Below are 25,334 nucleotides of genomic sequence, written 5' to 3' on the forward strand. Positions count from 1 at the left end.
TCTAATAGGATTAAGTGATCAGTCAGGTAGATGGAAAAATGTGGTCAGAAACAGTAAAAATTATGCAAAAAAATAAATAAAAAACGTGGATCTCTTCCTTTGCACTGCAGAGGGGCAACACCCAGAAACAGGTGTCTGCAAATAGAGGGTCTAAGTTAGCGGTTATCCCAAGTCATATGACAAGGCTCGTTAAAGGGTGGATACTGACGTTTACGATTGCTACTTCCAATAGGTGGCGCTAGAGCTCAAGTCCTCTTCCTCTACAACAGGGGTGGGGAACCTCCGGCCCGCGGGCCGTATGCGGCCCGCCATGACCTTTTCTGCGGCCCCCGGGCACATTCCACAGTCCACAGAGCTCGGGAGGCAGCAGCGTCTTGCTTGCTGCTGGCCCTTTAAACCCTGTATGGCTTACGTCCTCATGCTAGCGTGAGGACGTACTTTGTGGGTGGAGTAAGCGCTCAACTCGCTCTTTTTCCACAGAAGAGAAGCTACTACCTCAGCGTCCGACAGGTGTGTTTGTGCTCCCATGCCTGTGTGTGCCCCTGCACATCCCCACTGCAGCCTGTGCTCCGTGCAGCGTCCTGTCCTCCTTGTGCATTCCCACTGCAGCCTGTGCTCCGTGCAGCGTCTCATCCTCCTCACTCTCCCCCACGGCAGCCTGTGCTCCTCACTCTCCCCCACGGCAGCCTGTGCTCCTCACTCTCCCCCACGGCAGCCTGTCCCCCTGTGGCCTCCCCACGGCAGCCTGTCCCCCTGTGGCCTCCCCCACGGCAGCCTGTCCCCCTGTGGCCTCCCCACGGCAGCCTGTGCCCCTGTCGCCTCCACACTGCTGCCTATGCCCCTGCGGCCTCCACACTGCTGCCTGTGCCCCCCTGGTATGTCAGAACCCCTAGCAATGTCCTTATATTTCTCCCAGCCCTCCCAAGTGATATATAATCCTCCCCAGTGATATATAATCCTCCCCAGTGATATATAATCCTCCCCAGTGATATATAATCCTCCCCAGTGATATATAATCCTCCCCAGTGATATATAATCCTCCCCAGTGATATATAATCCTCCCCAGTGATGTCTAGTCCTCCCAGCCCTCCCCAGTGATGTCTAGTCCTCGCAGCCCTCCCCAGTGATGTCTAGTCCTCGCAGCCCTCCCCAGTGATGTCTAGTCCTCGCAGCCCTCCCCAGTGATGTCTAGTCCTCCCAGCCCTCCCCAGTGATGTCTAGTCCTCCCAGCCCTCCCCAGTGATGTCTAGTCCTCCCAGCCCTCCCCAGTGATGTCTAGTCCTCCCAGCCCTCCACAGTGATGTCTAGTCCTCCCAGCCCTCCACAGTGATGTCTAGTCCTCCCAGCCCTCCACAGTGATGTCTAGTCCTCCCAGCCCTCCCCAGTGATGTCTAGTCCTCCCAGCCCTCCCCAGTGATGTCTAGTCCTCCCAGCCCTCCCCAGTGATGTCTAGTCCTCCCAGCCCTCCCCAGTGATGTCTAGTCCTCCCAGCCCTCCCCAGTGATGTCTAGTCCTCCCAGTCCTCCCCAGTGATGTCTAGTCCTCCCAGTCCTCCACAGTGATGTCTAGTCCTCCCAGCCCTCCACAGTGATGTCTAGTCCTCCCAGCCCTCCACAGTGATGTCTAGTCCTCCCAGCCCTCCCCAGTGATGTCTAGTCCTCGCAGCCCTCCCCAGTGATGTCTAGTCCTCCCAGCCCTCCCCAGTGATGTCTAGTCCTCCCAGCCCTCCCCAGTGATGTCTAGTCCTCGCAGCCCTCCCCAGTGATGTCTAGTCCTCGCAGCCCTCCCCAGTGATGTCTAGTCCTCCCAGCCCTCCCCAGTGATGTCTAGTCCTCGCAGCCCTCCACAGTGATGTCTAGTCCTCGCAGCCCTCCCCAGTGATGTCTAGTCCTCCCAGCCCTCCCCAGTGATGTCTAGTCCTCCCAGCCCTCCCCAGTGATGTCTAGTCCTCCCAGCCCTCCCCAGTGATGTCTAGTCCTCCCAGCCCTCCCCAGTGATGTCTAGTCCTCCCAGCCCTCCCCAGTGATGTCTAGTCCTCCCAGTCCTCCACAGTGATGTCTAGTCCTCCCAGCCCTCCCCAGTGATGTCTAGTCCTCCCAGCCCTCCCCAGTGATGTCTAGTCCTCCCAGCCCTCCACAGTGATGTCTAGTCCTCCCAGCCCTCCACAGTGATGTCTAGTCCTCCCAGCCCTCCACAGTGATGTCTAGTCCTCCCAGCCCTCCCCAGTGATGTCTAGTCCTCCTAGCCCTCCCCAGTGATGTCTAGTCCTCCCAGCCCTCCCCAGTGATGTCTAGTCCTCCCAGCCCTCCACAGTGATGTCTAGTCCTCCCAGCCCTCCACAGTGATGTCTAGTCCTCCCAGCCCTCCCCAGTGATGTCTAGTCCTCCTAGCCCTCCCCAGTGATGTCTAGTCCTCCCAGCCCTCCCCAGTGATGTCTAGTCCTCCCAGCAATGTATATTCCTTCCAGCCCTCCCCAGTGATGTATATGCCCTCAGCATCTCCTGTGATGTATATGCCCTCAGCATCTCCTGTGATGTATATGCCCTCAGCATCTCCTGTGATGTATATGCCCTCAGCATCTCCTGTGATGTATATGCCCTCAGCATCTCCTGTGATGTATATGCCCTCAGCATCTCCTGTGATGTATATGCCCTCAGCATCTCCTGTGATGTATATGCCCTCAGCATCTCCTGTGATGTATATGCCCTCAGCATCTCCTGTGATGTATATGCCCTCAGCATCTCCTGTGATGTATATGCCCTCAGCATCTCCTGTGATGTATATGCCCCTCAGCATCTCCTGTGATGTATATGCCCTCAGCATCTCCTGTGATGTATTTACAGCAGTCCCAGCTGACACAAACGTGGAAAAACAGTTGTGAGAAGCAATAAGATCAATATTGAATAATATAGCCGCACCAAAAACAAGAAGCTTCAGCCGCCATGATGAGTTAATTGTTTGACTAAGTATAGCAGGGTAATTTTAAGTTGATAGTTTTGTGCGGCCCCCGAAGGTTGGTAGAAAATTCCAAATGGCCCTCGGCATTAAAAAGGTTCCCCACCCCTGCTCTACAACAACTGACATTGTGACTTACATTTGCATCTTATTGAGGGAACCTCCACTTGTCTCTTATACCTTTTCTATCCTTCTACTCTATATTCCCCAGGTGTATTTTTCTGATCTCATACACCTATTAGGCATTCTTAGGGGTGCTTCGCACACTACGACATCGCAGCTGCGATGTCAGTGGGGTCAAATCGAAAGTGACCCACATCCGGCGTCGTCGATCGGAGTATGTGAATCCTTTTTACTACAATTAACAAGCGCAAAAGTGTCAAAATTGTATGATCGGTGTAGCGTCAGTGATTTCCATAATGTCGCTGCAGCGACAGGTACGATGTTGTTCCTTGTTCCTGCGGCAGCACACATCGCTGTGTATAAAGCCGCAGGAGCGAGGAACATCTCCAACCTGCGTCCCACCTGCAATGCGGAAAGAAGGAGGTGGGCGGGATGTTTACGTCCCGCTCATCTCCGCCCCTCCGCTTCTATTGGCCGCCTGCTGTGTGACGTCGCTGTGACACCGCACGACCCGCCCCCCTTAGGAAGGAGGCGGGTCGTCGGCCAGAGCGACGTCGCAGGACAGGTGAGTGCGTGTGAAGCTGCCGTAGCGATAATGTTCGCTACGGCAGCTATCACAAGATATCGCATGTGCGACGGGGGCAGGGACTATCGCGCTCGGCATTGCTAGCATCGGCCTGCGATGTCGTAGTGTGCAAAGTACCCTAAGAGCTTCATATCCAATACATTGGGGCATATTGAAGCGGTCCCCCTACTTTTTTTTTTAATATATGTAACAATTGTTGTCATTGACATGCATCTTTCTATTGCTTAGTTGTACATTCACCAACCTACTCTGCTTTTAATTACTCGTGAGTGACATTTGTATATACATTTGAACATACCTCGCTTTCATTGCTTTGTCTTTTGCCATCTTGCCTTTTGCCGAGGCTCTGTCTCATATACTTAGCCTTATACATACTCACAAACCACACATTTTGTTTACCTACACGACTTATGATACCTTTATTTTTATGTGCATGTTCACATTTTCAACACCAGAGTGTTTCCGATTAGTCCCTTTCTTCTCTTCCTCTGTGAAGAGGCAATATTCAGCAAAAATAAAATATTGATGTGCTAAATCCCCCGCCACTCCAGTTCTGATACTCAATCTACTATGATTTGGAGGGTTTTTTCCTGACACTACCTATGGCCACATGATGGCTGCAGTCAATCACTGTCCTGAGCAGACTTCTGCTATCATCACCAGTAAGGCCAGTGATTGCCTGCAGTGGTCATGTGGATGTAGGTGAGGTCATTACTGCAGGGGAAAATAAATAAATAAATAAAATAAATAAATAAATAAATAGATAAATAGATAGATAAATAAATAAATAAAAGACCAGCAGAGGCCATCAGAGAGGTGGCATCATACAATTTTTTTCCCTAAAGTGAACCAATCACCAGGATTTTCGTATATAACCTAAAGCCAGTGCTATACTGGCACTATCATGCTGATTCTATACATACCTGTAGTGGTCAGCTCGGGTGTATAGGTTTTGAAATCCAAGAAAGTAAAGTTTATAAAATTATCAGATTGTTGTGTGACATAAGCTGAGGATCAGATAATATCTGGGGGGGGGGGATTCAGAGTTATCCCCTCCCTCTGTTGGAATTAGCATAAGTATGATACAATTGATTTAATGTTTGATTTAGGGCCCCGTCCCTTTTGGTCACATGGGAATGACCTCGCCACAGGTCCTGCAGGTCAAGCATTAAATCGATTGTATCATACTTATGCGAATTCTAACAGAGGGGGAGGGGATAACTATGACTACCCCCCAGATATTATCTGATCCTCAGCTGCTGTCACTCAAAAAGCAGCTAATTTTATAAAACTTTACTTTCTTGGATTTCAAAACCTAAACATCCGAGCTGCCCACTACAGGTATGTATAGAATCAGCCTGATAGTGCCAGTATAGCACTGGCTTTAAGGTTATATAGGAAAATCCTGGTGATTGGTTCCCTCTAAGTTGAACACCAGACACCCCACTTTACATGAATGCAGGTGATCTGTAACCGTAAATCGAAAATGAAGTACTAATCGCTATAAAGAATAAATCAGCAAAGAACACAAGCAATAGACCCCAGAGATCACACCTAGGGGGTCCACACACGTGGGAGTTTGTTTAGAGCCCGGGATCACCTGTATCCAATAGACTTTAAATGCAGACTAAACACATCCCTCATTACGTATTCAGCAGATGAGGGAGAAACAGACTACGTCGACATCAGACGTGCTAATTATTAGGGTTCAGTAGAAGTATCACATTGGGTGGGGGGTGATAAGGACCAGACAATATGGCAATTTTTCCTTTTCCATTCCTGCAACTAATGAAACGTACGTGAAGCCTGGTGTCATCAGAAGCTTCCACTTATCCCGTCAAGTCATTAACTGTATTCTCACTGATGAAAGGCTGTATCTAAATCCTCACTAAGGAGGACGTCTCCGAACAATCAAAGCAAAGTCTTCCCCTTTGTCCGATCGTAATTAGCGCAGTATTAGCAAGCAATTCCGGGCAGATCTGAATTTACATTTTTAAAGCCAAAACAGAAGAGGATGTGAACAATGGATAAAGTTGATGTTATTAATTGCAATCACCAACTGCCTCCCACAAACAGGCTGGAAGCTGGGACACCATAATCTGTGCGGCAGACGGCAATTCAGACAGAACAAGCTGTTTTACCGTACAGCGAGATGTGCAGCTGAACCGTCTGCTGGCCGTGTCCAATAGTTATTTCTTATAGCGCTCCCTTAGCTGTGGGTATTCTGTGCGCAGCCCATGTGTCACAATATTTATCGCTGCCGTTTCCCGTTCCCAGCGCAGAACCAGTCCTCTTCTGACCCAGTTCGGTCTAGCATCTCCTACATGGACCGAAAGTCACTTTCTCAATGTAAGTCTATGAGAGGCAGCCTCCATAAGAGTTTAAATGATTATAGACCCCCATAAACAATAGATATGTGGCAGAATGATCGTTCAGACAACCGCCAGCGCTCCCCAATACTTGGCCAGCCATTCCTGTGTTCTCTATGAAAGAACCTCTACCAGCCTCCTCTGTCCTTATTCCCAGAGACAAAAAAAGGATCTGCCGTCTGATATCGGACATGCCGGGTAGGACGGGTGAGCAGAGACATTACTGAGCTGACATTAGGGCTAGAGCTAGAAAATGACTTTGGTCATGCAACGTGAAGAGCCAATGTAATGACTGACAATGGTGTCTCGTTGCAACCCCAACTGCCAGAGTCACGAAAAAGTATACCCTGTTGGATATTTGGTCACAGGCTGCAAGTCACGTGTGACCAGTCTGCGATTAGGCCGTTACACAGAAATGTCACACTAATGTTCCTGGTCGCGTGACTCGTCAGAGAATTACTTTCTCACGACCCATTGTGCAACCCCAGCCTAATCGTTGCATGAAACTTCTGAAGTATGCCATGGTTATTACCCAGATTTCAGCGTTTCCAGACACTTACAGATAAAATCAAGAGTGTCTGTAGAGGTTTTTGAGTATCCCCTAAAGGCCAAGCCTTATCTATATAAATGAGGCTTAAAAAAGGGGGATTTTTATTTTCTAGGGCAAAAAAAAATAAAAAAATTTGATGCCCTAGCCCCAGAAGAGGTCAATTCTTGTCTGAATCATGAAGATGCGACATCCGACATGGAGCATGGCAAGAAGAATGGAGACCCCTTCACCGGCTGGCATGGACTGTAGCTCGTATGTAGGTGATGATGTATCGGATACTGCTGACCAGCTCTACTCAACAAAACAGGGCTAAGCCCTGCTACATCTATAGAAGAGGTGCCGGGTCCCCATGGGGAGGGCCCCACCGGGTCTGCATGTTTCTGTGAATTTTTCGGGGAGAATTTTTATTCCTCTTTTTGTGGTTTAGCTTTTAAATTTAGTGTAGGGACTCAAGACTTGAGGACCCTTCACATTGGGTCGCGAGCATCTGTAGTGTGGCCAAAATACCAACTAATACCTCACACATATATATTTATATTTCTTTTATACAGAATGCAGCCAGGCCCATTACTGTAGGTCTTGTAAACTAGGGTCTTCGTTCCTGTGCGGTGCACTTACATAGCTCTGGGGCAGCCCCTCTAATCTGACAGTATGGGCGTCATCAATAGGCTGTAATCCAGACACAGTGCACCTACATGTGTGAATGGCACCCTATACAAGCCAGTTGTGTGCAATTTTAATACTAAGTGATCACCCCCTCCATGGAGTGGCAGTGTGTGAGTGGTTGCTCCATCAGTGTTTTACACCTGTTGCCTACATCTTTCATAAGGGTCCATCTTTATTAAGGGGTTTAGTGGTATCCTTCTAAAGCATTAGATTCTGTGGCCTGGGCAGGTAAACACTGTTGCCCTTTGTTTCTGTGAATTGTTCAGAATGCTTTGGGGAAATTTTTTTATTCCTTTTTATGGGGAGGGAGCCCGCCGTGTCCGCATGGGGGAGGGAGGGAGCCCGCCGTGTCCGCATGGGGAGGGAGGGAGCCCGCCGTGTCCGCATGGGGAGGGAGGGAGCCCGCCGTGTCCGCATGGGGAGGGAGGGAGCCCGCCGTGTCCGCATGGGGAGGGAGGGAGCCCGCCGTGTCCGCATGGGGAGGGAGGGAGCCCGCCGTGTCCGCATGGGGAGGGAGGGAGCCCGCCGTGTCCGCATGGGGAGGGAGGGAGCCCGCCGTGTCCGCATGGGGAGGGAGGGAGCCCGCCGTGTCCGCATGGGGAGGGAGGGAGCCCGCCGTGTCCGCATGGGGAGGGAGGGCCCGCAGTGTCCGCATGGGGAGGGAGGGCCCGCAGTGTCCGCATGGGGAGGGAGGGCCCGCAGTGTCCGCATGGGGAGGGAGGGCCCGCCGTGTCCGCACAAGGGTGGGACCCCGACGTGTCCGCTAATTTAGACATCACTAATCAAACTCCGAGGGCTCATTCTACAGCTAGCACACCACCTTTTGCACAACAGAAAAACCCTCTAAGGCTGCTTTCACACATCCGGCTTGAGCTCTGCGGCTCAATCCGGCTGTGCAAGCTATGCAACGGATGCGGTGAAAACACCGCATCCTTTGCATAAGTTTTTCCTTTGCGGCCAGTCCGGTTTTTGCCGCTTGCGGCATGCTACAGAGGCATGCGCAGTGGAAAAACCGCATGCGGCGGCCGGATGCGGTTATTGCCGCATCGCGCCGCATCCGGCCGCCATAGGCATGCATTGAAAAATGTGCCGTATCGGCACGAAAAAAACGTGCCAGGCAACGTTCCATCCGGCTGCCGCATGCGGCAAAAACCGGATGGAACGCAAGGCCATGCGGCACAATGCGGCACTAATTAAAGTCTATGCAGGAAAATCGCAACCGGCAGCAAAAAAAAAACCGGTTGCGATTTTCCTGCAAAGTGCCGGAGTGTGCCGCATTGCAGAAACCGGAGGTGTGAAAGCAGCCTAAGCCATATACACTTTTTGTTTCAATTTCTAACCATTTTTTATTTTGCCATTTACTGTGTGAATGTGAGTTCTTATTTACTTCTAGAAAAGAAAAGTGAAAAATCCAACAACTTAATCCTCTTCTGGGAATAAGAGGAGAGCACAATTTTGGCAAACACAAGTGGGTGCCTTCCCCCAGCCCTGATACAATGTGCAGATGATCGGGGCTTTTAGCTTGCGGTGCATTACCTAGACTGGATACAAAAGGTATCTATTTAGCAACTACAAATTTCCATCCTGGGCTTATAACTAAGAATGATTTCATTCACCAACAACAGATGATGAACACGGCAGAAAACAAGTTCCGGAATCTGACATTTTTACATAAAGAACAAGGTTTGCCTCTATATTGGATGGCAGTGATGAACAGTCTGCTTACTTGCTTGCAGTCAGGAGGCGGCGATGTGCTGGCGTTCAGTGCATCTATCTTAATATCGGGAAGCCGGAGCAGTTGAGCTGAGTAGGCAGCCAGGCGAGGAACCATCAGAGCCCAGTGAGCTGCAGCCGCTGGAAAGGAGAGGAACACATACATCAATTATGGGGGACATGGAGCGTATTGAGGGAGTCAGGCGCAGGGCGATGTCACTGCATGGTGTGACAATATATAGAGGTCTACACAGCGGACAGTCTCTAATCTACATGTGCGCTGCGCCTATTACTGTGCAGAATTGCTGCGGTTTTCTTGTACTGATGTCTCATTACAGCCTACACACATCCAATGGGGCATTCTGCCGGCTGCAGAGCAGAATCCATCAGCATTATGCAGATGGACACAAGCTTAGCTAAAATCAGACTATGTAATGGCTTTCTACACCCCTGCACAGTGCCCCAGGTGATCACATCAGTAGTACAGGGATACCTGTGGTGTCAGCTACAATGGGCCGCACTCCAGAAGGTGTCACTGTGTGTCTGGGACAGGAGACATGATGTAACCCAAGATCTGTACAAGATAAGTGCAGCAAAGTATGTGCAAAGCAATGTCCCCGGCTCACACCTACAATCCAACACCCTGTTCAATGAGAAAACACCTTCACTGCCCATTAAAGAGAATCTGTCACCAAGTTTTTGCTACCCAGTCTGACAGCAGCAAAAACGTAGGGGCAGAGATGCTGATTCCAGCGATGTGTCACTTACTGGGCTGCTTAGTGTAGTTTAATCAGCAGGAGATCATCATTAGAGGACTACTTGTCCTTCTACCAGGTAGTCCAGCATATTCATGAGCTCTGTGTAACTGATAGATCTGCAGCAGAGAAACAGTGATTTCCTCAAAATGACAGCAAACCGCTCAGTAAGTGACATCATTGGAATCAGGATCTCTGTCTCTACATTATGCTGCTCTCGGATGGGGGGGGGGGGAAGCAAAAAATCATGTGACAAAGTCCCTTTAGGTCATTTTGTGGTGTTGTCAATCCTATGTAATGCATCCTAGAAATGAATGAATACACTGACAAGTGGGTGTTACCATTTCACTTGTCAAAGAGGCGTGTCCTTAACAGCCCTGATTGATACAAGTTGAATCATGTGTCCAGACAGCTGTCAAATTATCCATAAACTTCCAGGAAGAAGAAGAACAGAGAAACAAGAAAGGGCATTGTTCTAAGAAAAGACCCTCCTCAATAATTATATTATGGGTAATGAAGTTATTTACTAAAACAGAGATGTCAGGAAAGGTGAGACGACGGCTCTAACAATTAGAATGTCCGATCATTACAGCGTGCGACATACTAATATCATGACAAGGTGATTTATGGACGACACACCGTACATTGCGGAGAGCGAAGGCACTGTGCCAACTGCAAATACACAGTCTTCATATATTAGTATATTAAAAGGAAACCAGTCAGCCGATTCAGGCAGGACCACACCAAAGGCAGCATGAATGGGCCGCAGCCAAGTATATAGAGAGAATACAGTGTGAAGAGGAGGCCGGGGCCGTAGGCAAAGATGAGATTAGTCCAAATCCCCAGCCAGCTTCTCCCCACACCGCTACATCCGACGAGCCGGCTTCTCCCCACACCGCTACATCCGACGAGCCGGCTTCTCCCCACACCGCTACATCCGACGAGCCAGCTTCTCCCCACACCGCTACATCCGACGAGCCAGCTTCTCCCCACACCGCTACATCCGACGAGCCAGCTTCTCCCCACACCGCTACATCCGACGAGCCGGCTTCTCCCCACACCGCTACATCCGACGAGCCAGCTTCTCCCCACACAGCTACATTCGACGAGCCGGCTTCTCCCCACACTGCTACATCCGACGAGCCAGCTTCTCCCCACACCGCTACATCCAACGAGCCGGTTTCTCCCCACACCGCTACATTCGATGAGCCGGCTTCTCCCCACACCGCTACATTCGATGAGCCGGCTTCTCCCCACACCGCTACATTCGACGAGCCAGCTTCTCCCCACACTGCTACATCCGACGAGCCAGCTTCTCCCCACACCGCTACATTCGACGAGCCAGCTTCTCCCCACACCGCTACATTCGACGAGCCGGCTTCTCCCCACACTGCTACATCCGACGAGCCAGCTTCTCCCCACACCGCTACATCCGACGAGCTGGCTTCTCACCACACCGCTACATCCGACGAGCCGGCTTCTCCCCACACCGCTACATCCGACGAGCCGGCTTCTCCCCACACCGCTACATCCGACGAGCCAGCTTCTCCCCACACCGCTACATTCGATGAGCCGGCTTCTCCCCACACCGCTACATTCGATGAGCCGGCTTCTCCCCACACCGCTACAGCCAATGAGCCGGCTTCTCCCCACACCGCTACATCCGACGAGCCGGCTTCTCCCCACACTGCTACATCCGACGAGCCAGCTTCTCCCCACACCGCTACATTCGACGAGCCAGCTTCTCCCCACACCGCTACATTCGATGAGCCGGCTTCTCCCCACACCGCTACAGCCAATGAGCCGGCTTCTCCCCACACCGCTACATCCGACGAGCCGGCTTCTCCCCACACTGCTACATCCGACGAGCCGGCTTCTCCCCACACTGCTACATCCGACGAGCCGGCTTCTCCCCACACTGCTACATCCGACAAGCCGGCTTCTCCCCACACCGCTACATCCGACGAGCCAGCTTCTCCCCACACCGCTACATCCAATGAGCCGGTTTCTCCCCACACCGCTACATTCGATGAGCCGGCTTCTCCCCACACCGCTACATTCGATGAGCCGGCTTCTCCCCACACCGCTACATTCGATGAGCCGGCTTATCCCCACACTGCTACATCCGACAAGCCGGCTTCTCCCCACACCGCTACATCCGACGAGCCAGCTTCTCCCCACACCGCTACAGTCGATGAGCCGCATTCTCCCCACACTGCTACAGCCAATGAGCCGCATTCTCCCCACACCGCTACAGCCAATGAGCCGCATTCTCCCCACACCGATACAGCCAATGAGTCGCATTCTCCCCACACCGCTACAGTTGATGAGCTGGCTTCTCCCCACACCGCTACATCCAACGAGCCAGCCAGCTTCTCCCCACACCGCTACAGCCAATGAGCCGCATTTTCCCCACACCACTACAGCCGATGAGCCGGCTTCTCCCCACACCGCTACATCCGACGAGCTAGCTTCTCCCCACACCGCTACAGCCAATGAGCCGCATTCTCCCCACACCGCTACAGCCGATGAGCCGTCTTCTCCCCACACCGCTACAGCCGATGAGACGCCTTCTCCCCACACCGCTACAGCCGATGAGACGCCTTCTCCCCACACCGCTACAGCCGATGAGACGCCTTCTCCCCACACCGCTGCATCCGATGAGCCGGCTTCTCCCCACAACGCTACGTCCAATGAGCCGGCTTCTCCCCACACTGCTCTGTCCGATGAGCCAGTCCCTCTCATATGTGCATGTAGGAAGAGTCCAGTCACTCACCTGCAGCGGCGGGAAAAAGCCGGTCGGGCGATCGTCAAACTAGGTTTTCGATGTAACGCCTGTGATTTTAGCGGCATCACTTACCAGTTCCCTTTAAATAGAAATTCATTGTAGACATGCCTAAAAGGGAATCTGTCACCAGGTTTTTGCTGCCCCATCTAAGAGCAGCATAATGTAGGGGCAGAGACCCTGATTTCAGAGATGTGTCACTTTCTGGGCTGTTTGCCGTCATTTTGATAAAATCAATTTTTCTCTGCTGTAGATCTAGCAGTTATTTGAATGTAGGACTCTATGTGGAATAACCCTGCCCACACCACTGATATTATAGTTATATTCCCATATACAGTGTATTACTTACAGAAATTAGAGGGCAGCAGTTATACCCTGCCCAGGCCAAGGAACTAATGCACTAGCAGGCTTCAGCAAGACCCCAATAAGGTGGAGGCATCACAGGTGCAAAAGAAGCAAATCACACACACTTCCAATCAATGGAGGGGGCAATTGCTTTATGATAAAATTGCCCAGATGGCTTGTATAGGGCACTAGCAGCCTATTAGTTACACCTATACTACTTGACTAGGCGGGCTACCCAGTACTAAGTGCACCATACAGGGACTCCAATATACAAGGCCTACATTAAGGGGCCTGGCTGCATCCTGTATAAAATGTTATGTCCCTACACTGATCTATAAATATAAAAAAGCAACGAAAAGAGGGGATAAAAATCTCCTCCAAAAATTCAGCAATTACCTACAGCAAATAGAGGGCAGCTGTTATAACCTGCCCAGGCCAAGAAACTAATGCACTACCAGGATGCAGCAAGACCCCCAATAAGGTGGAGGCATCACAGGAGCAAGAGAAGCCATTTTTGGAGGAGATTTTTATCCATATACAGTGTATACAGAATGCTGCAAATATGGGGGGGCTAATATGGAGGACTACCTGGCAGCATGCCAAGTAGTCCTCTAATGATAAAATCACTGATTAAATTGTAGGAGGTTATCAAAACTACACTAAGCAGCCCAGTAAGTGACATCGCTGGAATCAGAATCTCTGCCCTTACATTATGCCAGTCTAAGATTAGGTTGAAAAAAACCTGGTGACAGATTCCTTTTAAATCAGGTTTCTACTGGTCAGAACACTCATCTTCTGATACAGGACGGCAAATTTTCTGCAGGATGACACCTCAGAGTGAGCCTAAAAGGCGATTTTTCATCAGCTTCACACTGCCCAAACCATGGTGGCATTAAAAGGGAATCTGCTACCAGGTTTTTTCCACCTAATCTGAGAGCAGCATAACGTAGGGGCAGAGATCCTGACTCCGTTGAGTGTCACTTACTGGGCTGCTTAGTGTAGTTTTGAAGAGAAGGGAAAAAAAAAAAAAATCACTGATTAATCAGCGGGAGATTATCATTAGAGGACTACTTGGCGTGCTGCCGGATAGTCCAGCATATTCATGAACTCTGTATAAATTGCTAGATCTGTAGCAGAGAAAACATTGATTTTATCAAAATTACAGCAAACAGCTCAGTAAGTGGAATCAGGGTCTCTGTCATTATGCACGGTGGCTTAGTGCTTAGCACTGCAGTCTTGCAGCGCTGGGGTCCTGGGTTCAAATCCCACCAAGGACACCATCTGCAAGGAGTTTGTATGTTCACCCCGTGTTTGTGTGGGTTTCCTCCGGGTTGTCCGGTTTGCTCACACACTCCAAAGACATACAGATAGGGACTCTAGATTGTGAGCCCCAATGGGGACAGTGATGCCAATGTATGTGAAGCGCTGTGGAATTAATAGCGCTATATAAATGAATACAATTATTAATTAATTGTTATTATGATGCTCTCAGATGGGGGAGCAAAAACCTGGTGACAGATTCCCTTTAACCCCAAAAGTCTCTTGGGAATCTGGAAGAATCTGATTGACTGTTACATCATATGTCCGGCCAGCTAAACAATACTGGTCAACTAAAATGTTACCATTTTATTAATCAATATTGAAATTATTATTTTTATAAATGCTGCTTTTTTTAAATCAATGTATAGATATAAGTAACCTACATGTTCTGTCGGCACACAAAGATTGGCACATTGTGTTATTTCAACACTTCCAAGGAGTGCGACATACAATTACACAAGTGGCAGAAATGTACAGAACCAAAACGCTGCCCTGAGGGGTGGTAATGTGTAACGTGTGTCAGGGCATGTACATACATTTGTCATTAGTAACCGCCTTATTTATTACCGTTCATTAAAACTACAGAAAAATTGCTCAATCCAACCACATACATTATATACACAACTAAAACTATAAACTTAGTGATGATTTAATTAAAGATCAGCCCGGTAAGGAAAGGGCAAGGTTAGGACGATTCACAGGACGGCTTGTGCTCAAAGAAACAAGCAGGAGGCTTTGATTTTTTTCTTTACTAAACAGATCAAGATTTCACAATATAATATGCATAAACTAAAAAAAAAATTAAAAAGATATAATATCTATATATATCTATATCTATATCTATATCTATATATATATATATATATATATATATCATCTATATATATAATTGCCTTATTCTGTCTGTCTGTCTTGCTCCAAAATTGTGTCCTTACGGTGACACAAAGCTGATTGGCCGCTGGGCTCGCCATGGCCCCGCCCCCCCGCACGGATTGGCCGCTCGCCCAGGCAACTCGCCCACGCCCCGCCCCCCTCACGCAATGCACGCTCGCTCTGGCCCCGCCCCCCGCACGCATTCCCCGAACCGACCGACACGGAGCCACGACTCCCAGGTGAGTACTGTACCCCGGGAGCCCACATCAGCGTACGCCGCCAACCCAGCCGACACATACCCTCGCATTGCTGGGGTTGCTGCCGTATGCTGGTGTGGGCTCCCGTGTGAGCGGGGGACGGGATACGCTGGTAACCATGGTAGCATAGTTACCAGCGCATCAAGGTCCTGCACCTGCGGAACATAAAAAACACGCACGCACATAACACACACACACAGACACACACACCTCACACACACACACACACATCACATCGCATCCACACACTCACAACATCCTGGGATATCACTTGCTTTTCGGCGGCGATACTGTGCAGTGACCTTCCAGGACCTGCCGGAGGATCACATGGCCAGAAGCATGTGGTATCTCCGGATGTTGTGAGTGTGAGCGCGTACGTGCGATATCGTGTGTGTGTGTGTGTGTGTGTGTGTGTGTGTGAGTGCATGCGATCGGGTGTGTGTGAGTGCATGCGATCGGGTGCGTGTGAGTGCATGCGATCGGGTGCGTGTGAGTGCATGCGATCGGGTGCGTGTGAGTGCATGCGATCGGGTGCGTGTGAGTGCATGCGATCGGGTGCGTGTGAGTGCATGCGATCGGGTGCGTGTGAGTGCATGCGATCGGGTGCGTGTGAGTGCATGCGATCGGGTGCGTGTGAGTGCATGCGATCGGGTGCGTGTGAGTGCATGCAATCGGGTGTGTGTGAGTGTATGCAATCGGGTGTGTGTGAGTGTGTGTGTGTGTGTGTGTGTGTGTGTGTGTGTGTATGCGATCGGATCTGTGTCGGCAGAGGAGCACGGCGTGCTGGAGGAGGCTGGGAGGAGAGAGGCTGATCCTGGGGAAGGCTGGGAGGGGGAGGCTGAGAGAAGAGAGGCTGATGCTGGGGGAGGCTGAGGCTGGGGTAGGCTGGGAGGAGAGAGGCTGATGCTGGGGACAGAAAAGGCTGATGCTGGGAGGAGAGAGGCTGATGCTGGGAGGAGAGAGGCTGATGCTGGGAGGAGAGAGGCTGATGCTGGGAGGAGAGAGGCTGATGCTGGGAGGAGAGAGGCTGATGCTGGGAGGAGAGAGGCTGATGCTGGGAGGAGAGAGGCTGATGCTGGGGAAGGCTGGGAGGGGGAGGCTGAGAGAAGAGAGGCTGATGCTGGGGTAGGCTGGGAGGAGAGAGGCTGATGCTGCGGGCACAGAGGCTGATGCTGCGGGCAGAAAGGCTGATGCTGGTGCAGCATGGGGGATGGAGCACGATGGGGGGTGCGCAGCATGGCGGATGGAGCACGTTTGGGAGTGCGCAGCATGGCGGATGGAGCACGTTTGGGAGTGCGCAGCATGGCGGATGGAGCACGTTTGGGAGTGCGCAGCATGGCGGATGGAGCACGTTTGGGAGTGAGCAGCATGGCGGATGGAGCACGTTTGGGAGTGAACAGCATGGCGGATGGAGCACGTTTGGGAGTGCGCAGCATGGCGGATGGAGCACGTTTGGGAGTGCGCAGCATGGCGGATGGAGCACATTTGGGAGTGCGCAGCATGGCGGATGGAGCACGTTTGGGAGTGCGCAGCATGGCGGATGGAGCACGTTTGGGAGTGCGCAGCATGGCGGATGGAGCACGTTTGGGAGTGCGCAGCATGGCGGATGGAGCACGTTTGGGAGTGCGCAGCATGGCGGATGGAGCACGTTGGGGAGTGCGCAGCATGGCGGATGGAGCACGTTGGGGAGTGCGCAGCATGGCGGATGGAGCACGTTGGGGAGTGCGCAGCATGGCGGATGGAGCACGTTGGGGAGTGCGCAGCATGGCGGATGGAGCACGATGGGGGGTGCGCAGCATGGGGGGATGGAGCATGATGGGGGGTGCGCAGCATGGGGGGATGGAGCACGATGGGAGGTGCACACCTCCCCCCAACACACACACACACACACACACACTGCACAACACACACACACACACACACACACTGGGAACCACAAACACCGCCCTACACAGACACCCACACACACAGACAACACTGCACACACACAACACCCAACACACAAACACCGCGGCATACATAAATATACGCACATACCGCACAACACACACACATTGCACAAAACATACCTCCCCCCAAAACACACCACACACAAACCGCGCAACACACACAGCGCTCCACAAACAACGCAACACACATACAACACCGCTCTCACCCCCCGTCACACCCAGACAACACCCAGAACATGTACAGCGCCCTACACAAACACTTGGTAAGTACACACAACAACATCTATCTATCTATCTATCTATCTATCTATCTATCTATATATATATATATATATATATATATATATATATATAACAAAAATCATACATGAACTACACAATACGTAAATTCTAGAATACCAGATACGTAGAATCGGGCCACCTGCTAGTGTGTGTGTATATGTATGTATGTATGTATGTATGTATGTATGTATGTATGTATGTATGCATGTATGTATGTATATATATATATATATACTAGAAGGTGGCCCGATTCTACGCATCGGGTATTCTAGAATTTACGTATTGTGTAGTTCATGTATGATTTTTGTTATATATATATGTATATATAGAGAGAGATGTTGTTGTCTGTAGTTACCAAGTGTTTGTGTAGGCGCTGTACATGTTCTGGGTGTTGTCTGGGTGTGACGGGGGGTGAGAGCGGTGTTGTATGTGTGTTGCGTGTGTTGTGTTGTTTGTGGAGCGCTGTGTGTCTGTAGCGTTGTGTGTGTGTTGCGCGGTTTGTGTGTGTGTGGTGTGTTTTGGGGGGAGGTATGTTTTGTGCAATGTGTGTGTTGTGCGGTATGTGCGTATATTTGTGTGTGCCGCGGTGTTTGTGTGTTGGGTGTTGTGTGTGTGCAGCGCCGTCTGTGTGTGTGGGTGTCTGTGTAGGGCAGTTGTTTGTGGTTCCCAGTGTGTGTGTGTGTGTGTGGTGTGTTGTGCAGTGCGCGCGTGTGTGTGTGTGTGTGTGTGTGTGTGTGTGTGTGTGTGTGTGTGTGTGTGTGTGTGTGTGCGCATCAGCCTCTCTTCTCTCAGCCTACCTCTCCCAGCCTCCCTCCTCCCAGCCTCCCTCAGCATCAGCCTCCCTCTCCCAGCCTCCCCAGCATCAGCCTCCGCCAGCATCAGCCTCTCTCCTTCCAGCCTCCTCCAGCATCAGCCTCCCTCTCCCAGCCTTCCCCAGGATCAGCCTCTCTCCTCCCAGCCTCCGTCCTCCCAGCCTTCCCCAGCATCAGCTTTCCCCTCCCAGCCTCCCTCAGGATCAGCCTTCCCCAGCATCAGCCTCTCTCCTCCCAGCCTCAGCCTCTCTCCTTCCAGCCTCCCCCAGCATCAGCCTCTCTCCTTCCAGCTTCCCTCAGCATCAGCCTCCCCTTCCCAGCCTTCCCCAGGATCAGCCTCTCTCCTCCCAGCCTCCTTCCTCCCAGCCTCCTTCCTCCCAGCCTCCCTCAGCATCAGCCTTCTTCTCCCAGTCTCCCCCAGCATCAGCCTCCCCATGCATCAGCCTCCACCAGCATCAGCCTCTCTCCTTCCAGCCTCTCTCCTTCCAGCCTCCCCCAGCATCAGCCTCCCCTTCCCAGCCTTCCCCAGGATCAGCCTCTCTCCTCCCAGCCTCCTTCCTCCCAGCCTCCCTCTCCCAGCCTCCCTCAGCATCAGCCTTCCGCTCCCAGTCTCCCCCAGCATCAGCCTCCCCAAGCATCAGCCTCCACCAGCATCAGCCTCTCTCCTTCCAGCCTCCCCCAGCATCAGCCTCTCTCCTTCCAGCCTCCCTCAGCATCAGCCTCCCATTCCCAGCCTTCCCCAGGATCAGCCTCTCTCCTCCCAGCCTCCTTCCTCCCAGCCTCCCTCAGCATCAGCCTTCCCCTCCCAGTCTCCCCCAGCATCAGCCTCCCCAAGCATCAGCCTCCACCAGCATTAGCCTCTCTCCTTCCAGCCTCCCCCAGCATCAGCCTCCCCAAGCATCAGCCTCCACCAGCATCAGCCTCCCTCGTCCCAGCCTCCCCCTCCCAGCCTCCCCCAGCATCAGCCTCTCTCCTCCCAGCCTTCCCCATGATCAGCCTCTCTGCTCCCAGCCTCCTCCAGCACGCCGTGCTCCTCTGCCGACACTCACACACCCGATCGCATCCACTCACACACACCCGATCGCATCCACTCACACACACCCGATCGCATCCACTCACACACACCCGATCGCATCCACTCACACACACCCGATCGCATCCACTCACACACACAGACACTGACGATATCGCACATACGCGCTTATACTCACAACATCCGGGGATATCACATGCTTCTGGCCATGTGATCCTCCGGCAGGTCCTGGAAGATCACAACAGCACAGTATCGAGGCCGAGAAGCAAGCGATATCCCAGGATGTTGTGAGTATGTGGATGCGATGTGATGTGTGTGTGTGAGTGAGTGTGATCTGATTTGTGTGTGTGTATGTGTGTGCTGTTATGTGTGTGCTGTTATGTGTGTGCTGTTATGTGTGTGCTGTTATGTGTGTGCTGTTATGTGTGTGCTGTTATGTGTGTGTGCTGTTATGTGTGTGTATGTGTGTGTGTGCTGTTATGTGTGTGTATGTTCCGCAGCTGCAGGACCTTGATGTGTGGATGCGATGTGATGTGTGTGTGAGGTGTGTGTGAGTGTGAGCCGGTGTACACTGGTAACTATGATACACATCGGGTAACTAAGGGACCTTAGTTACCCGATGTGTATAATGGTTACCAGCTTTCACGGCCTCCGTGAAGATCCCAGCATCGCAAGGTTATGTCTGGCGCTGCCGGGATCCTGACGGAGCCGGTGTAGAAGCAAGAGATATCCCAGCATGTTGTGATGTGTGAGGTGTGTGTGAGAGTGAGTGTGAGAGTGAGTGTGATCTGATGTGTGTGTGTGTACTCACCTGGGAATCGGGGCTCCGTGTCAGTTGGGCCAGAGCGAGCGTGCATTGAGTGAGGGGGGCGGGGCCTGCAGAGAGCCGGGGCGAGAGGCCAATCCGTGTGTGGGGGGGGGGGCCATGGCGAGCCCAGCGGCCAATCAGCTTTGTGTCACCGTAAGGACACAATTTCGGAGCATGACAGACAGACAGATAGACAGAATAAGGCAATTATATATATATATATATAGATATATAGATATATATATATATATATATATATATATCTATATATATATATATATCTATATATTAGACCTGACAAGGCTGGTGTACTTCCTTTGAAAAGCTAGATCAGAATGACTGTGTAATACAGATATTAAGAGGAATATTTAGCCTGGAATTAGATTCGGAATACTCATTTTAAAATGTAGAATATATTTACATAAAAGGATTATACACACATCCTGGCATGGATTTTCAAAGTAAGTACACCAGAAACATCAGGTCTAACTATTTAATATTGTATGAGCTTTTTAGAGTGCAATCCAGTGACAATTTTCTTAAGAGTAAGTTTTTGCTCTATTTGACCTATAAGGATGGTCAGCAGTTCTGTATTTTAGGGACAAAGATTCATGAAATGCATTGTTTTTATAAGGGTTACTAATACTGGACAACCCCTTCATCAATGGGCCCAAAGAGGTGGGAAAAAAAATACAATAAATTTACATTCACCTCCCAGAATTTCCCCATCTCAATACAGTTTATTCTGCTTGGCTCGGACAAATGGTCAACACTGCAGCCAATTAGCGGCTCCCGATTGTCTGCACCTCTGTAGTGGACTCCCGACCCAGAATTGGGAAGCAGCAGCAGACCGGCGGGGGATGCAGTGCTGGCGACAGAGGAGTAAGGGGGGGGGGGGGAATTCCGGCAGGGGTGGGGTGGCGGGGAGGCGGAAAATCAATCTTTTTCTCTGGGTCTATTGCTGGGGGTTGTCCGATAGTGGACAAACCCTTTAAGTCATTTTTCTGTCCTATTGACTAGTAGACTAAGCCAAATTCATGAAAGTAGGACATAATGATTAATACATTTGCCCAAATTAAAAAGTTTGCTGTTTTTTTGTTTTTTTTTAAAATCCTCTTAAAATAAATGTTGCCCAATCCTTTCAATAAGGTTTGATTTAACGTTCTATTAAGTACTGGAGTATTACTGTGCAAAAAAAAAAACATGCCCACGGCGTAAAAAGTATTTTATAATTTTAATTAAAAAATTTTTTTTAAAAAAAAGTACTGATGAAATACTAAAAAGTATAAATGGTGCTAGAGCCATGAATTAAAAACGACCAAAATTCTAATTAAAAAAATAAATAAGTAAAAATGCGCAAAAAGGATGATGAATCCAAGCCAATTTTTTTTCCCCCACATTGCTTGGTTTATTTTTCACTACTGAAGAGATGTGACAATTCCAGTCTAACAATTGGATAGAGTCTGACTATTTAAGTCTAAGAAAGTCAAGAATGATAGAAGACTGACTTGAAGACAACAACTCCATCTACAGGTCATGTATGCATGTGCAAAATAAATTAGTCCAAGTCACAGACAAACTACATTTTCGGCTCTGTTCATACATTACGGACGTCACATACAGCGGGTTAAATAAGTATTGAACACGTCACCACAACACAGGCAAAAAGATAAAATCAAACCATAGAGGTCTATAAATTTAGTCATGTGTACGAATGAGAACTGACACAAGGAATAAAGGGGGCTTTACACGCTACGATATAGTTAATGTTTGGTCGCCGGGGTCAAGTTGTTAGTGACGCACATCCGGCGTCATTAACGATATCGCAGCGTGTGACTCGTACCACAGACCTTAGGAGACCTCAAAAACGGTGAAAATCGTTCACCATGGAGAGGTCGTCCCAAAGTCAAAAATCGGTAAGGGTTGTTTATCGTTGTGGTTCATCGCTCATGCGGAAGCACACATCGCTATGTGTGACACCGCATGAGCGAGGAACGTCTACTTACCTGCCGCCGGCCCCAATGAGGAAGGAATGAGTTGGGCGGGATGTTACGTCCTGCTCATCTCCGCCCCTCTGCTTTGATTGGCCAGCCGCTTAGTGACGTTGCGGTGACGTCGCTGTGATGCCGAACGTCCCTCCCCCTTGAAGGAGGGATTGTTCGGCAGTCACAGCGACGCCGCCGACCAGGTATGTGTGACGCTGCGTAGCGATAATGTTCGCTACGGCAGCGATCACAAACAATCGCATGCGCGACGGGGGCGGGTACTTACACGGTCGCTATCGCTAGAAATTGCTAGCGATATCGCTACCGTGTAAAGCCCCCTTAAGTATTGATCACATTCACTGAAAATCAATACTTTGTACAAAAGGCTTTGTTGGTGATGACTTCTGTATGGAGAAACTAGTGACATGCATTGCTCAGGTGTGTTTTGGTCGATTTTTCCAGAAAGACTCTTCAAATCCTAAAGGTCTCGTGTTCTATGAACTCTGAGCTTTAGTTCCTTCCATAAATTGTCTATTGGATTCAGGTGAGGCGATAGGCTCGGCTATTCTAGCAGCTTTATTTTCGCTTTCTCTAGAACCAATGGAGTGTTTCCTTGGCTGTGTGTTTGGGATCAATGTATTGGTGAAATGTCCACCCTTGTTTTATCTTCATCATCCTGGTAGATGTCAGCAGACTTATCAGGAATGTCTCGGTACATTTGTCCATTGATGGAGTTTTGCGTAGTGAGTGTGCATACAGGTCATGGAGGTAGAGTGCGTTACTTATTGTTTTTTCTGAAACAATTGCACCTGCTGATTCCAGGTCTTTCTGTAGTGCTCTGCAAGTGAACTTTGGCTCTTGGACAACTCTTCTAAAAATTCTTTTCACTCTTCTGTGATATCTTGCAAAGATCACCTGGTCCTGACTAGTTTATGGTGAAATTATGTGCTTTCCAATTCCGGATTATGGCCCCAACAGTGCTCACTGGAACCTTCAGCAGTTTAGAAATTCTTCTATAAAATGCCAACAGTACGTTTTGTGACAATAAATTTGCGAAGGTTTGAGACAGCTCACTGGTTTTACCCAGCATGAGAAGTTTCATGTGTGGCACCTTGGTAATGGGACACCTTTTTATTAGCCATCAGTTGAACCAATTGATATTCTTTTCACTATGTAACAGGATTGCTGACAGACTTCAGCTGGTATCATGACTTTCCATGGCTTTTTGCACCTCACTTTCTTCATTTGTTCAATACTTCTCCCCTCTGTCATTTCTCATCATTACACAATTTATGGACATCTATGATTTGATTTCTTTAACTGTGCGGACTGGATGAATTGTTACAGACATCTAGTGAGATTTTAATGTCAATAGCATCTTTAGAAAATTGGTGACATGTTCAATACTTACTTTACGATTTATACACAGACAGTAAAGAGATATATGATTATATATAATTTTTTTTTTAAATTTATTTTTTTCCATTTACCGTATTTTTCGCTTTATAAGACGCACCGGATTATAAGACGCACCCCAAACTTAAACATAAAAAAAAGGTAAAAAAAAGAAAAATGGGGTCGGTCTTATAATCCGGTGTTCTCTTACCGGAGGGGGGCAGCAGTGGTGGTGAAGCGGGGTCACAGGAGGCAGAGGTTGTGCTGGCAGGCACGGCGGTTCAGTGGGAGCGGCGTCCGTGGTGGCAGGTGGCGTCCGGGGTGGCAGGAGCCGGGGGACCCGTGGTGGCAGGAGCCGCGTGGCCCGTGGTGGTGGCGGCAGCAGCGTCGGCGGGTGAGTCATGCAGCAGGCCGGTGCAGTGAGTGTCCCAGTGTCCGCGGTCCCGGTTCAAATAATAGTAGTAAAAAATTATGTCTGGCTCACTGTGTATAAACTAGGTGCCCAGAAAGAATAAATGTCAGTCAAAAGAAGAATAATTCTGGCACACTGAGATGAATAAGAGCATGAAAAAATTTTTTCTTTGAATGCAGAATCAATTTTATTAGTGCAATAAAGATAAATTCATCCAACGTTTCGACGTCTTAGTCGTTATCAAGGATAGAATTATCTATCAAAGAAAACCATAGAAGATACATCATTACATGATATCACAAAAATTATGAAGAGAATTTTCACAATAAGCATCATATAGTGACTGATGCCGTCAACCAACCAATTATTTCAAGTAGCACACGATTCCTGGTGGTGTACAATGACATAATTGCAACACATACATGACCTATTAGGTTGAAAGGTGCACGGTGTTAATCTTATTAGTACAGCAAGCATGAACCCACCTATATCATAATGGGGGGACGTGAGTTCAGTAGGAACTGGATATCACCAAAAGGTATGGGTGATCATGAGGTTACGATCCTACGTCTAAAAGGAAAATACATGATATGTGATGCATCACAACAGTAGGAAACTAATACAACACACATATCTTCTCATATATGGCGTACTGAGAGTAAGTGAACAGGACTGTTTATAGGCCTCTTGTACTGGCCTAGGGTGGCGAGCAGAACCCAGATCAAGACAATCTGCGGTTGTAGCTGTTACTAGATGGGAATTAACCTGGATATGAGCCTCACTCAAGTATACAGTATAGTGGACACTCTAGTGTCAGGGAGTAACACATAGGGGCATATTACATATACGAGATAGATAGATATACTACCTGGAATAATGCGTAGTGTTTGGTAGTAGGTGAGAGGAAAATAAGAACCCCTCACTGAATGGTTCACTGTAACCTCCACTATATGCATATGCTGAAACAACATGTATAAAACAGAGAAGTTACATACAAGGACGAGTAACAGCAATATGGAATACATTAGTATAGGTCTCTACCTCATGTGTTGGTACACGGTAACCTGAAAACCAGAGCTGGAGGTAATCCGTGACAGTGGATATGTCTAGAAGAAGGCCAACATGAATATAAATATCATATAGGTGTGCGGCAGACAGCGTGACCGGGAAAACAACATCCATGCAAGTATATTATATGGAAGCAAGTATATTAGATAGACATACTACCTGTAACACAATGTGAGAATAGATGGCAGCACAAAAAGACTCTCTCACTGACTGGTTCTCAGTTACCTCAAAGACATACATATGCTGTAAATGACACATATGAAAAAAGAGTTCATACATAGGCAGAGTAACAC

The 25,334-nt window shown here is 49.4% G+C and overlaps 1 protein-coding gene across 1 annotated transcript in view; it reads right to left on the reverse strand.

The window, feature by feature from the left end:
• Positions 1–25,334, reverse strand: part of FRYL (FRY like transcription coactivator) — a 520,064-nt gene that overhangs the window by 378,492 nt on the left and 116,238 nt on the right. The window contains exon 3 of the mRNA XM_075347029.1: positions 8,976–9,103. The gene's annotated coding sequence lies outside the window, so the exon portion shown is untranslated. The remainder of the gene's footprint in view (positions 1–8,975; positions 9,104–25,334) is intronic.

This window comes from Anomaloglossus baeobatrachus, chromosome 1 (assembly GCF_048569485.1).
Source record: "Anomaloglossus baeobatrachus isolate aAnoBae1 chromosome 1, aAnoBae1.hap1, whole genome shotgun sequence".
NCBI classification, from domain to species: domain Eukaryota; kingdom Metazoa; phylum Chordata; class Amphibia; order Anura; family Aromobatidae; genus Anomaloglossus; species Anomaloglossus baeobatrachus.